We start from the raw sequence: 14159 nt of genomic DNA, 5'->3' as shown, positions 1-14159 counted from the left end.
ATGTCCTCCAACGCCAGTTCCAGTACTGACCAGGACCATCTCCTCTAGATTGTAGCCAGTTCCTTTTTCATTTGACAGGCCTGGAGAGGGAGACAAATGGGAGGGGTCCTAGTACCCTTATGAATACCAGCATCTTCTAGATGATGCTGAGAACATCTAGTATGAGGAACTGGCGGATGCCAGTGAGTTTGACACCTCACCGGATACTGGTTTGTTCTCTACCCCTCTGTGGCTACAGAGGTGGGGGCCTCATTCATTATGGTGGTGCCTAGGGCCTATGAGGTCTTGAACCTTCAGTTGCCTTCAGTGGCAGTTAAGGCGAACATCTTCACAGAGGTGCCTCAGCCGGGAGTCACCCCATCTGAACCCCTAACCCCTTTAATGAAGCACCTACCAATGCCTTACTCAGTGCCTGGTCCAAGCCCTGCAAAGGGGCTCCTGTGCATAGGGCACTCACCCATCATTGTCCTGATCCTGGGGACCACAGTTTCCTTACCCAGCACCTCACCCTGTAGAGATTGGTGGTCCAAGCCTTTACTTCTAGGTTCAACCCTGGTGCTTTTCCCTACCACACCACCGGAGAAGGAATCCAAGAGGGGATGTTCTATTCTGCCAGCCCTGCACTGTTGTTGGTGAACACCGCGTGCCTTTTGGGCCTCTGGGAGGCCTGAGTCATACACTACCAAGCTATTGCTGACGAGAGTGGCGCAGCAAAGTTCACCATACGATGTGGACTGGACACGACTGACTCGCTGGGCAGATTGATTTCTTTGTCGGTGACCCTTCGGCACCCTGCCCAGGCAGGAATCTCTGGCTTTACTGGGGAATGTTTAATCCTCACTTATGGAGATGGCCTTTGACGGCCCTCGTCTATGGAGTGAAGGCACATTCAGCACTGGAGCACTTTAAGTATAGCAGAGCTATGGCCCAGTCCTTGAACTTCTCCATGGCCCCTTGTCAACACTAGTCTGCCTTCTGTCCCTCTGTGGCCACAAAAGTGGTTTCCAGCTTGTCCATACCTTCCCAGCCACCACGGACAACAGGCTTCCCAGCCTTTTCCTGGCTAAAGATGTGGGTCCCATAGACCACGTGAGACAGGTAGCCAGAGGTTGGGCTAGTCCACAACTCCCCCAGGAGTTGCAGCCTCCAAATCCCTTTAGTTTGCCCTCTGACCTTCCATGGGCATCGAGTGGGGGGCAGGATATGCCATCATCTGCATCAGTGGAGGTCAGTAATATCTGACCATTGGGTTTTACAAATTGTCCAAAGGGCTACTCCATCCCCTTTGTGACCATGCCTCCACCCATGCCACTCACTTATGACCGGCTGATGGAGGACCACCTCTCCTTGTTCCGTGAGGAAGTGCTGGCTCTCTTGTCCAAGGGAGCCATTGAAATGGTGCTGGTATCAGAAGTATGTTGTGGTTGCTATTCCTGGTACATTATGGTGCCCAAAAAGGACAGAGGCCTATGTCCAGGCCTCTGTCCTGGCCTTCCTGAAAAAGGAGAAATCCAGAATGCTCACCCTGGCCATCTCTGGCCTGGTCTTGGTAAACTGGATGGCAGTACTGGAGTTGCAGGACATATATTTCCGTATCCCCATCCTGCCTGACCACAGACATTACCTGCTGTTCATGGTGTGTCAAGAGCACTTCCAGTTTTCCATGTTCCCCTTATATCTCACCAAGACACCTCAGGTGTTCACTAAGGTAATGGCGGTGGTTGCAGCTCATCTGCAGGGTCAGGGAGTTGCAGTCTTTCCCTACATTGATGATTGGCTGTTGAAGGTGGGTTCACCACAGGCAGTTGTCTCCCACCTAAAGATTACGGTGTATCTCCTGCACTTATTGGGGTTCACTATCAGCGTGCCGAAGTAACGCCTGCCTCCCTCTCACTGGTTCCCTTTCATGAAAGCTGTTCGGTAAACAGTGCTATTTCGGGCCTATCCTTCCAAACCGGTTTCAGCGACTATCCTGGACTTTAATGAGAATGACCTTGAGGCCGTTGGGCCTCATGGCCTCCTACATCCTGCTTGTAACACATGCCTGTTGGCACATGTGGGTTCTGCAGTGGGACCTAAAGTTCCAGTGGACACCGCATCAGGGGAATTTGTCTGACATGGTCCAGATCTTAGAGAGAACTGCAAAAGATCTGCAGTGTGGCTGACGAACTGTGATTGGGTCACTGACCGACCTCTTTCCCTTCCCCAACAAGAGCTAACTGTAGCAACAGATGCATCACTTCTGAGATGGGGCAGCCACCTGGGAGAGGTGTGTATCAGAGAACTCTGGTCTCTGGCAGAGTCTGGGCTTCACATCAATGTGTTGGAGCTTTACATCAACCTGTTTAAGCTTTGGTGGTCCGCTTGGCACTGAAAGCCTTTCTTCCTTCAATCAAGGCTTGCGCGGGTGTTCATGGACAATAACACTGCCATGTGGTACTGCAACAAACAGGACAGAGTAGGGTCTTCGGATATGCCTGGAATGCCAGGGCATTTCCCTGATGATTCAGCACCTTGCAGGCTCTCTGAATGCCAGGGCAGACAACTCCGCCTGCAATGCCCAACTGATTACAAAGACTGTCTCCATTCGGAGATTTTGCAACGTCTCTTTCAAGAGTGGGGAAAGCCTTGCCTAGACCTGTTCGCCACTACCGAGAACGTGCAATGTCTGCAATTTTGTACACTGCAGTTCTCAACTATTGAGCTATTGCTCGGAGACGCCAGTACCACCCCTCTTCACAGTTCTCAAGAAGATCAAGAACAACCGGGCCCAAGTTATTCTTGTGTCTTCAGGGCATCAGATTATGGACAGAAAGACTAGTATCCTGAGCTATCGAGCATGAGCATTGGTCCCCCATCAGACTGCTTCTTCGAGAGGACCTCTGATGCAGCGCAAAAGGGGAAGTTCAAGCACCCGAACCTGCGTACTCTTCACCTTCATTTGGGGAGACGATGACAGGTGACAAATTTTGACCTTCCTCCCGAAGTCTGTCATGTTATTCTGGCATCTAGACATCCCTCCACAAGCCTGCCTTTGGAATAAATATGTGGCTGTGTGTGCATCTAGGAAAATCAACAGTCTTTCTGCACTCCTTTCTCAGGTTCTTTTGTTTGTTCAATCCTTTACCCAGCAGGGCTCTGCTCTTTGCATGATTAAAGGTTACTTATCAGCCATTTTAGTATTTTTGCATATGCCAGACCATCCTTCTTTGTTCAAGTCCACTGTTGTGGCTAGGTTCCTCAAAGGTTTGCAACTTAGGTTTCCTCCCCCAGGCCATTCATCGTGGATTAGTGGGATTTAAACATTGTCCTGACTTTTTTAATGTACGCGTCCTTAGAGCCTCTGCACAGTTATCCTCATTGATTATTAACCATCAAGACTGCTTTTCTAGTATTCATTTCATCAGTAACGAGGGTGAGAGAATTGCCGGCATTCTTTGACAACCCTCTCTGCACCACTTTCTGTGCAAACAAGCTGGAACTCAGGACATGTTTCCTTCCTTCCGAAGGTAATGACTCCTTTTCATGAAGGCCAGAACATCACCCTGCCTACCTTCTTTGCTATGCCTCACCCTTCAAAGAAGGTGAAGAGACTTCACATTCAGGACCCAAAAGAGTGTTGTGGTTCTATGTTGATTTTACAAAAGTGTTCCGGGGGGACAATCATCTTAAAGTCTGATACATAGGGACCTAGAAGTGAAAGGCCATGCAGAAATGGAACATCTCAAGATGGATAGTACTCTGCATAAAGATCTGCCACGCATTGGCCAAAAAGTAACCCCTGAGGGTTTGCATGCTCATATCACCAGAGTCAAGGCTGCAAACACTGCTGTAGCCCACAGAGTCCCTGTCCTGGACATCTGTGAGGCAGCAAAGTGGTAATCTCTGCACATGTTTACCAAACACTACTACCTGGACAGTCAAGGTCGTCACAATGGGCATTTACCACTTTTGGTCCTGCATGACATTCTAGTTTTACTCTGCTTCACAGTCCCACCTCCAGGAAGGCATTGCTTTGGTATCTATTCTAAGGTAAGGAACTTGCAGCTAGAAGTCTATCATATCAACAAGTTACTTAACTTTGGTAACACCTTATCTGATAGAAACTCCTCTGTCTAGCTGCCGATTGCTTACCAGCCCTCTCATCCTCCCTGCTCTCTGAACTGATTACAGTTAAGGGTCATCTTTCTAAGGGCCTTAGAATTTCACCCCAGTTTTCATAGTGGCTCCTTCTGTGGAAAGTCACGGAAGTAACTGATGTCAGCACACCAGGGTGATGCCTGCCTATATAGGCACCACGCACATCATTTCTGGCGTGGACGCATAGGCAAACTATGCCATCTACTGGTACGGATTAGTACTGCTCAAAAACGTCCGGATTCAGTCTGATTCCAGGGGAATGTTCTAAGGAAAAGAATCTGCAGCTAGAGTCTCTACCTGATGAGGCAATACCGAAGGTAAGTAACTTGTTCTTTAGGTATCTCGCTATAGATTCTTTGTAAAACTAAGTATTGCAAACCCCAGAGTTAAGGAATTTATCTGGCCTTTTAAAAACAAATGCACTGTTTCAGCAGTGTACTTGGTTATACTAATTAGAAATTGCATTTTTTTGTAGAATTTATTCAAAATGTTTCATATGTTGCCTAAAACTGTTTAACATATTTGCCTCCAATTCTAACAAGGCTGAGTTTCCTTCCTGTTTTCAAGCAAAGTTACTAAATTAAATCCCAGTGTTTGGCAGTATGTGATGGCCCTTGCATACTATATACATGAAATGATTCTTAACACAGTATTGATTCCACCTCGTTAACTATTAACACAGTACTTTAATATATTCACCTGTGGTTCTAACTCTGTATAGATTGATTGTTTTATTCAGAATTTGTGGATTAAGGAATTCTGAACTTTACTTGTCTGCCATTTAACCTATGACATATTTCGAATGTATACTTCTAGCTGAAGAGTCCTCACCTTTGAGTAGTCTTTAGGCACCAGACTGGATCTGGAAAACATCTCTCCAGGAATGCTGCAGTGGTACCTTGCAACTTCTTATTGAGTCAGTACAGCCACAGAAATGATGGAGTGGAGCTGCATATAAGTGCCACCCCTGCGTGCTGGTGTCTGTTCCTTTCTTCCCACACCTTCAGGTGTGGATCTGGCGCTCTCCTCCCAGTTTTGTTGGCGTTCTCACAACTCTTGAAAAGCCAACAAAATCCAGTGTGCTAGGGAACAAAGTTCCCTCATTAAAGTATAGGTTTCAAACCATGTTGCTACTGTAAAACACTGTTGTTCCCACAAGGTACCTCTCTGGTGCTTGGAACGTAACTCCACCTCATTCAAGAAGTGTGCCTAATGCACCCAAAGACAATCCGGGACTGGGAAATTAAGCTGTATATTGCTGAACATAAAAAGTAGTCACGGGCCTCACTTAGGTACAGCTCTCGCTCCAATTCCAGGGTACATACATTCTCCCGATGCTGTTACTGCAATATGTTTACTTTGCGGTCAAAGAGTTCCGGTAAGTCAAAATCAAAGTGCAAACACATACACAAGTAGGAGAAGAGGGGCTCAATCCCATCCCTTCTCTATCCAAACAGAATGTGTGAAGGCGTCCTGATGTAAGTCAGTCTCCCTCCCAGTCTCTGGTTGTGGAGCAGATTCCACAACGGATTTCGGTACACCACTGAATTTCCCAGGCCTAATCAAATTGATGCCTTTAAGAAGGTCATGCTGCAGATATTTGACATTCTTCCTGTTCTCTCTTTGGGCCCCAAGTATCCTCGGGGTCTTTCAGGAGGGTTAGTGCTAGGGGAATCCATAGTCTGCACAATCTGAACCCCATTTTACGAGCCCCATACCAACCCAGTACATACTTCCTCCCTGACTACTTGACCTACTCCAGTCCCACCCTTGGCGATACCAGCATTAGTAGTGGATCTGCTGCTGTTTCTGATGTCTGACCCTAAACTGACGTCCGCCCAATCCGGACTGATGTTTGTTTACATAATTACTAAAGCTCAACCGGTCGCCATTCAGCCTGACCCAGATCTAATGCTTCTACTGCGATAAACGCGCATCACTGGCTTCATTATCTGTTTGGTTCCAATTCTGACCAAAGCTTATCACCACTGAGAAATGATGATTATGAGTTTGATATACCCCCCATTATGATGATGACATTTGTTACATGAACTTGAGGCCAGTAGCCATCCCCTGATTCTGGGCTGAATTTGCCATTTGGACCACCAATAGAAGAGTTCATCCTTTGCAGGTGTAGTCCGATGAGCAGCTAAAACCACCCGCTTGAGGAATAGACTAATGTGCTTACTGAAATCCTACAGTCTGGGCCAACCACATCTGAGCCTTTCAATGAGGCCCACACTGATACCTTATTGGGCACCTGTCCATGGCCCTATTCTTGCCCACTGGTGAATAGGAAGGTGACCAGGCATCACAGACCGACGCCTGGTGATTTTGTTTTTCTCATTAAACATTACTAACATCCTACTCCAGTCGGGTTCAGACTTCAACCAGTAAGGTGAATGGCAGTTCATTTCCATTAGCTCCTCTGGATAGGGAGTTGAAGAAGGTTGCGGTGTTTGCAAAGCAAATGTTTTCTCACCGATTTCCTAAAAGTGAGATCAGTAAAGCGAGTCTGCTTATTGGGTCAATATCACACAATTATAGTGCTCCACAGCCATGAATGGATGCGCTCCACAGGACTTTCTAGAGCTGTACAGTCTTCTGTCATGGATATACCATTCGATAATTCAAGCCTGTTCATTGAGAAGGCATGTACTGCCTTCAAATGTTTCAAAGAAAGTAGAACCATGGCACACTCTCTGGGTCTTTTTACCCCTGCCAAATTGTTTCCGCACCAGTTTAGGAAATTCTGAGGCCGGTGTATAGACAGCCTCAGTCTCCCAGCAACCGCTCTAATCACCTCAGCCCTTTCAAGGCCAAGAAGGTGTATCTGGCTGGCAACATGAAGGTCAGCAAGGGCATCAATCCTCCAATTCCCCTTCCTCGTGTAAACACCTTCCAAGCCAGTTTAGCTTACAAGTGTAGGAGGCTGGACTGGCTTGTAGTGAGTACCAAGGGGTACTTACACCTTGCACCAGGCCCAGGTATCCCTTATTAGTGTATAGGGTGTCTAGCAGTTTAGGCTGATAGATAATGGTAGCTTAGCAGAGCAGCTTAGGCTGAACTATGAGATGAGTGAAGCTCCTACAGTACCACTAGTGTCATATGCACAATATCATAAGAAAACACAATACACAGATATACTAAAAATAAAGGTACTTTATTTTTATGACAATATGCCAAAAGTATCTCAGTGAGTACCCTCAGTATGAGGATAGCAAATATACACAAGATATATGTACACAATACCAAAATATGCAGTAATAGTATTAGAAAACAGTGCAAACAATGTATAGTTACAATAGGATGCAATGGGGACACATAGGGATAGGGGCAACACAAACCATATACTCCAAAAGTGGAATGCGAACCACAAATGGACCCCAAACCTATGTGACCTTGTAGAGGGTCGCTGGGACTATTAGAAAATAGTAAGGGTTAGAAAAATAGCCCACCCAAAGACCCTGAAAAGTGAGTGCAAAGTGCACTAAAGTTCCCCAAAGGACATAGAAGTCGTGATAGGGGAATTCTGCAGGAAAGACACAAACCAGCAATGCAACAACAATGGATTTCCAGTCGAGGGTACCTGTGGAACAAGGGGACCAAGTCCAAAAGTCACAAGCAAGTCGGAGATGGGCAGATGCCCAGGAAATGCCAGCTGTGGGTGCAAGGAGGCTGCTACTGGACAGTAGAAGCTGAAGATTCTGCAGGAACGACAAGGGCTAGGAACTTCCCCTTTGGAGGACGGATCCCTCTCGCCGTGGAGAGTCGTGCAGAAGTGTTTTCCTGGAGAAAGACCGCCAACAAGCCTTGCTAGCTGCAAATCGTGCGGTTAAGGTTTTTGGATGCTGCTGTGGCCCAGGAGGGACCAGGATGTCGCCAATTGCGTCTGGGGACAGAGGGGGCGTCGAGCAAGACAAGGAGCCCTCTCAGAAGCAGGCAGCACCCGCAGAAGTGCCGGAACAGGCACTACGAAGTGGAGTGAAACGGTGCTCACCCGAAGTCGCACAAAAGGAGTCCCACGTCGCCGGAGGACAACTTAGGAGGTCGTGCAATGCAGGTTAGAGTGCCGTGGACCCAGGCTGGACTGTGCACAAAGGATTTCCGCCAGAAGTGCACGGAGGCCGGAGTAGCTGCAAAAGTCGCGGTTCCCAGCAATGCAGTCTGGCGTGGGGAGGCAAGGACTTACCTCCACCAAACTTGGACTGAAGAGTCACTGGACTGTGGGAGTCACTTGGACAGAGTTGCTGGATTCAAGGGACCTCGCTCGTCGTGCTGAGAGGAGACCCAGGGTACCGGTGATGCAGTTCTTTGGTGCCTGCGGTTGCAGGGGGACGATTCCGTCGACCCACGGGAGATTTCTTCGGAGCTTCTAGTGCAGAGAGGAGGCAGACTACCCCCACAGCATGCACCACCAGGAAAACTGTTGAGAAGGCGGCAGGATCAGCGTTACAGAGTTGCAGTAGTCGTCTTCGCTACTTTGTTGCAGTTTTGCAGGCTTCCAGCGCGGTCAGCAGTCGATTCCTTGGCAGAAGGTGAAGAGAGAGATGCAGAGGAACTCGGATGAGCTCTTGCATTCGTTATCTAAGGAATCCCCAAAGACAGAGACCCTAAATAGCCAGAAAAGAGGGTTTGGCTACTTAGGAGAGAGGATAGGCTAGCAACACCTGAAGGAGCCTATCAGAAGGAGTCTCTGACGTCACCTGCTGGCACTGGCCACTCCGAGCAGTCCAGTATGCCAGCAGCACCTCTGTTTCCAAGATGGCAGAGGTCTGGAGCACACTGGAGGAGCTCTGGGCCCCTCCCAGGGGAGGTGCAGGTCAGGGGAGTGGTCACTCCCCTTTCCTTTGTCCAGTTTCACGCCAGAGCAGGGCTAAGGGGTCCCTGAACCGGTGTAGACTGGCTTATGCAGAAATGGGCACCATGTGTGCCCATGAAAGCATTTCCAGAGGCTGGGGGAGGCTACTCCTCCCCTGCCTTCACACCATTTTCCAAAGGGAGAGGGTGTAACACCCTCTCTCAGAGGAAGTCCTTTGTTCTGCCATCCTGGGCCAAGCCTGGCTGGACCCCAGGAGGGCAGAAACCTGTCTGAGGGGTTAGCAGCTGCAGTGAAACCCACGGGAAAGGCAGTTTGGCAGTACCAGGGTCTGTGCTACAGACCACTGGGATCATGGGATCATGGGATTGTGCCAACTATGCCAGGATGGCATAGAGGGGGCAATTCCATGATCATAGACATGTTACATGGCCATATTCAGAGTTACTATTGTGAAGCTACATATAGGTAGTGACCTATATGTAGTGCACACGTGTAATGGTGTCCCCGCACTCACAAAGTCCGGGGAATTGGCCCTGAACAATGTGGGGGCACCTTGGCTAGTGCCAGGGTGCCCTCACACTAAGTAACTTTGCACCTAACCTTTACCAGGTAAAGGTTAGACATATAGGTGACTTATAAGTTACTTAAGTGCAGTGTAAAATGGCTGTGAAATAACGTGGACGTTATTTCACTCAGGCTGCAGGGGCAGGCCTGTGTAAGAATTGTCAGAGCTCCCTATGGGTGGCAAAAGAAATGCTGCAGCCCATAGGGATCTCCTGGAACCCCAATACCCTGGGTACCTCAGTACCATATACTAGGGAATTATAAGGGTGTTCCAGTAAGCCAACGTAAATTGGTAAAATTGGTCACTAGCCTGTTAGTGACAATTTGAAAGAAATGAGAGAGCATAACCACTGAGGTTCTGGTTAGCAGAGCCTCAGTGAGACAGTTAGGCACCACACAGGGAACACATACATATAGGCCACAAACTTATGAGCACTGGGGTCCTGACTAGCAGGGTCCCAGTGACACATAACAAACATACTGAAAACATAGGGTTTTCACTATGAGCACTGGGCCCTGGCTAGCAGGATCCCAGTGAGACAGTGAAAACACCCTGACATACACTCACAAACAGGCCAAAAGTGGGGGTAACAAGGCTAGAAAGAGGCTACTTTCTCACAACAAGTAGTGGCGCACAACCACCCTGCTTGAGGCAGAATACAGCACTGAGTGGCAATCCATCATGTCTGCCAAATGGGTCCCTAAAATCATTCAGCAGGGCTATGACCTAACCTTTCTTTCTAATCCGCCATATTTTCCGCATGTCAGAGCATTTGTTTGAAAAGCACCTGTCTGTAATGTTGCAAGAGTGTAAAAAAGTGCCCTTCGTTGACTTGGCCACCCCCACTTTTTGCCAGGGACTTGATGCAATTTTGACACAGTGTGCTGGGTTCCTGCTATCCTGGTCCCCAGTGTGAGATATCCTTCCCTAAAACTGTACACTATCCACAAATGGCAGTAACTTTAGCATCCCTGTAAGGCCCTAGTAAATGGTACCTCAGGCACCTAGGGAACGAGTACCAAAGAGGGTCCCCGAGGACTACAGCATGTATTGTGCCACCCTCAGGGACCCCTCACCTATATGATGCAGACTGCCACTGCGGGCTTCGTGTCCTGGTGCAGCTAAAAACACAACATGGCACACAGCCTGTGTGCCATACCCACTAACACTGCATACAATATATGTAAGTCACCCATACAGCAGGCCTTCGAGCCGTAAGGCAGGGTGCATTAGATAACATGTATGGACATATTTGCAAGAGCAGATAGGTTCCTGCTGTGTCTGTCGATTCTTAGACATAGTGAGTGATCAAGGAAGCCATTTTAAGTGCTGGATTCTAGTCACTGCGAGTTCCCCAGCTACATGATGGTTTCACTGAAACTAGGGATTTTTGACATCAAACATCTCGTATTAATAAACCCTACTGATTTCAGTGATGGTATCATTGATACATGCAGCCAAAGGTCACCTTAGAGGTGCCCCCTGAAAAACCTGCCAACTACTAGTGTGCTAACTGAATAGTCTTAACCAGCCTGCCTCCCACAGACATGTTTCTGACCCCCACAGGTGAGAGCCTCCGCTGTCAGGTGGTCAGGAACAAAGCCTGCTCTGGCAGGAGTACACACCCCTATCAACAGGATGACCTGCGAGTTAGAAGTCTAAGGCAGGGGGGCTTCAAAGACTCCACCACCTTTTGGTATACAATCCTGGCTTCCCTCAGAGGTGAGGAGATGCCGACACCCAATCCCCAACAACAACACCCCTCCTCCCCCCAAAAAAAAACACCTGGGCAGAGAGGCATGTCCACCTTCAGGCTAGTTCCTCTCAAATTTGAAAGTCTGCCATCTTGGTGATGGCAGAACTAGGAACTCTGAGACCGGGTTATGACCACTTGCCACAGCAAATGGTCATATAGGAGGTGTAGTAACCTCAGGGGTAAGTAGCCTATTGGCTACTACCTTACACTCCCCTAACGCTCCTACATTCAGTATTTAGGGGAACCCCTGGTACCAGAAAATCAGATCCTGTCGGCCTGAAAGGAGGAGGACACTGAAGAGAAGCAAAATGCAAGAACTGAAGACCAGTGACTGACTCTGCGTCAGCCCTTCCTGCCTGTCTGCCGACTTTGACAATTGCGACAGACACCTCGTCCTGCAGCTGCTTGTGCCCCAAAAGCCTGGCAGGCTTCACCAAAAAACCAGGAACTCCAGTGGAGTAGCGGAGCTGCTCCCCTGTCTCTTGCAGGTATCCCAAGAAGAACTGAGAGGACTCCGGACTGCCAAAATCCGACACCAGACAGCATCACTTCACTTTGGCCCCCTAGCCTGAGTTGAAGTGGCCCAACGGTGCCAGCGTGGTCCCCAGACCATTCAGAAATCAAACCCACCTTGTATTTGCCAGCTGTGGACTTCACAATGCCTGCAGCCTCTTTGTGCAGGCCCCTCCTCTACCACGAGTTACTCTGAGACAAAGACCAGATGCTCCAGGATACCTCTGCATCCAGCCGCCCCGTACTGAGGAGAAGACCATAGGTGTCCCACGTCCCCCAGCCTCGTGAGACCTGAGCCCACTTGTTGGTTCGACAGAATTGGACCCAGAGTACCAGTCTGAAGCCTCTTTCTGCAGGCCCCCTCCTCCCCAAATGCCTCTGGTGACAGAAACCCAACATCTTTCTGGACACATCTGCACCCAGCCACCTTGACCTCAGGAGAAGAGGACCAACGGTATACCCTGGCCCCCCCAGTTCCTACCTGCAGCATCTTTCTGACCAGACCGATCCCCATTGACTTCAGCAGGGCACCCGGTGCTGAACTGCACCTCTGCACTACTCTGAGCCAGTGCTGCCCGAGGTGACCTGATGGTGTGGCCTACAACCCTGCTCAATACTCTCCTTAAGTCTGGAAGATTGTTCCTGGAAGTCGCTGTTAAGTACCTGTTTGCTGTATATGATTTTCCTCCATAGGTTAACACTGCAGCATCAGAAAATTGCATTGTGTCGACTTTTCAAAACTGTAACAATTTCTATTGCAAAATATACTTACCTGATGGGATTACATTTGGCGCCTAAATATATATAAAGATACCTGTTATTTTTATAAATTGGTCTGGATCTCCTTATTGAGTTGTATGCATCATTTATTGACTGTGTGCCTACAACAGATGTCTAACAGTCCTCTCTGACGCTGCTCGACCACACTACCCCCCTAGGAGAACAACTTGGGACTGCTAGAGCAAGCCTCTGTCCACTTACAAGGGAACCCCTGGACACTCTGCATGGTATACCTCATTTTGGTAAACTAGATAAAGAGCCAGATTCCTACAAAGATTTGTTAGTTTTACTTTCCAAAGGAGCTATTAAGTGTTTCAGACTCTGAATAAGAAGAGGATTGCCTCTCTCACTATTTCATTGTGTGGAAGGATAGGGTCCTTCGGCCGAATTTTAGATCTTTGACCTTTAAATGCCTTCATACAGAAGGACAAAATTCAGAATGCTCATGTAGTCCTAGGTGCTTTCTGCCATGGACCTGAGAGACTGGGTAGTGTCCTCGGACCTGCAGAATGTGTATTTTCATATAGCTGTCCTACACTTGTTACATGTGAGTCAAGGTATGCCAAATTCATTTTCAGTTTGCCATGCTCATCTTTGTACTCCTGAGTGCCACTCCCATGTTAACACAAGTGATGAAGGTGATTGATGGCTTGGGGGGGAAGAGGGGAACTCTTGCAGAGAGCTAGTTAGGGGGACCAGCAAGGCCCACAAGAACAGTTACCTTCACAGGGGAAGCAGTCCTTCAACAGTTCCAGGCACTTTATCCACATTGCAGAGGATTCCTATTGAGTGGTCCTGATGCAAGGGAAGAAGGATGCTGTGGATGCAACACAGTTAATGGAGGGCTTCCTGCAGGATTGTTAAGTCCACGAAGATGGTGAGAGGATCATGTTTGCAGGGTTGACGTCCCACGAAGTCCTCTACGATGTAGCCTAAGTCCAGTCGCCACTGGACTACCATTCGCCTGTTGTCGCAGTCACAGGCCATTCTTTCCTGGGTCAAGTAACTTTCCTTCTGATAGTCCCAGCTGCACTCCAACAGCACTCCTGGGCTCAGCGAACTCAGGGCAACTCTGTGCATCAGGTCTTGGTCCTCAGTGCTGCACAGCGGTGGTGATAGCGGCTTGAAGACTTTGGGCTAACAACTTGCCCCAGCAGTCTTATTCAGCTGTTGTGTCCATGTGCTGCGAACAGGAGGGCAATTCAGCTGACTCTTGGAGTTCTCTTGGCTTGACTCGGCTCTGGAGACGACGTCTTGAGCATGACACGACAGGCACAGTTCCTCTCATTCTGGGCAGCAGGGAGGCCTTGGGTCCTTCTTTCAAGTCAGTTCAGATCTGAGGTCTGGGTGCCAGGGGTGCTCCCTTTATGCTCCCAAAGTGTCCTTAGGGCAGGATGCAGTTGGTAGCCAAAGGGCTACCACGCTCCCTACCATCTGGTGACCACTTCTTCCTGTGGATTGTGGCATCTGGCTAACCCAGGCTGCGCCATTCTGCCCACTCTTAGGATGGCTAGACCCCTCTCCTGATGTAAAGACCTCACTAGCCCACTCCCTGGGTGTGACTACCTCATGGCTACACTCCC

General features: G+C 48.7%; 1 protein-coding gene across 1 annotated transcript in view; it reads left to right on the top strand.

Annotated features, from left to right (window-relative positions):
- RRP12 (ribosomal RNA processing 12 homolog) overlaps nt 1-14159 on the top strand; it is a 682638-nt gene that overhangs the window by 568768 nt on the left and 99711 nt on the right. The gene's annotated exons all lie outside the window — the stretch shown is intronic.

This window comes from Pleurodeles waltl, chromosome 6 (genome assembly GCF_031143425.1).
Source record: "Pleurodeles waltl isolate 20211129_DDA chromosome 6, aPleWal1.hap1.20221129, whole genome shotgun sequence".
In the NCBI taxonomy this organism is placed as follows: Eukaryota; Metazoa; Chordata; class Amphibia; order Caudata; family Salamandridae; genus Pleurodeles; species Pleurodeles waltl.
Note: the sequence above shows the minus strand (reverse complement) of the source record. Positions and strands in the feature narration are given on the sequence as shown.